At 16.6% G+C, this 1,007-nt stretch overlaps 1 pseudogene; it reads left to right on the top strand.

The window, feature by feature from the left end:
• LOC110416460 (2-methylpropanoate--CoA ligase CCL4 pseudogene) overlaps positions 1 to 1,007 on the top strand; it is a 2,356-nt pseudogene that overhangs the window by 368 nt on the left and 981 nt on the right.

Genomic DNA, 1,007 nt, shown 5'->3' with positions numbered 1-1,007 from the left:
AAAAATAAAGAACGAAAATATGAAGCTAGTAATGATTGACAAATCTCTTATTACAATCATAGAATTTCAGTTTTATTTTTTTAATTTTTTATTTATTTTTTATATTTTTATTTTATTTAATATTTTAAGTTTTATTTTTTTGTTGAAATTTTTTAGATTAAAGATTGTACTTATGATTGATAAAGTCAAACATAATTGTAAATATTTATATTATTTTAATTTTTTTAATAAATTTTTTATTGATTCAAATTAATAATTTAAATTTAAATTTAACAGAATTTAATTGTGGTATTTAAATTTAAATAAAGTTATTTTATAAAAAAAATTTGAGTAAATTTAAATAAAAGATAAATTAATTAAAAGTTGAATAATTTCAAAAGAATAGGTGCTTGTAAATTGTGAAAGTAATAACTAAATCATCATGTTTTGTTAATTTGAGTTTAGCTCAAGTTAAAAATTTAATTAAATAAATTTTAAATTTTTATCTTATTATAAATAGAAGAAAAAAGAATTTATTTTGTTATTTTATATTATTTTATTATAATATAATGCAAATTACTAATCGAAATTTGAGTTTAAGTATGAAATGTTTTCAAAACATTTTTTATAAGATAATTCAAACTTAATTTTTGTAAAAGAGATAAATTAATATACATATTTTAGAATCAAATAATCAAGTAAGAAAATATTTATATATATTTTTGAACACCATAAATCTTTTACACTTAAATATTTAGCTTATTAATAAGTATATCAATAATCTACTTAAATATTTATATTATTTAAATATTTTTCAATTTCATCCCTTAACATCTCAAGTTTGTTCAATTTAATTCATGTTTTATATATTTTTATTTAATTTAATCTTTATGACGTAGTAAAATTTTTTATTTTAAAAATTTTCTGATCTGTCACGTGACATGTCAATGCTACGTCTGCATTGCCACATCATCATATTAATATCACATGATATTGTCACGTCATTAGACTTGTCAATATGGGTCGGC

The sequence above is a fragment of the Theobroma umbraticum genome, unplaced genomic scaffold (assembly GCF_002168275.2).
Source record: "Theobroma umbraticum cultivar Fairchild unplaced genomic scaffold, ASM216827v3 scaffold_51.0, whole genome shotgun sequence".
In the NCBI taxonomy this organism is placed as follows: domain Eukaryota; kingdom Viridiplantae; phylum Streptophyta; class Magnoliopsida; order Malvales; family Malvaceae; genus Theobroma; species Theobroma umbraticum.
The sequence above is the reverse complement of the archived record's forward strand: the minus strand, read 5'-3'. Positions and strand labels throughout refer to the sequence as shown.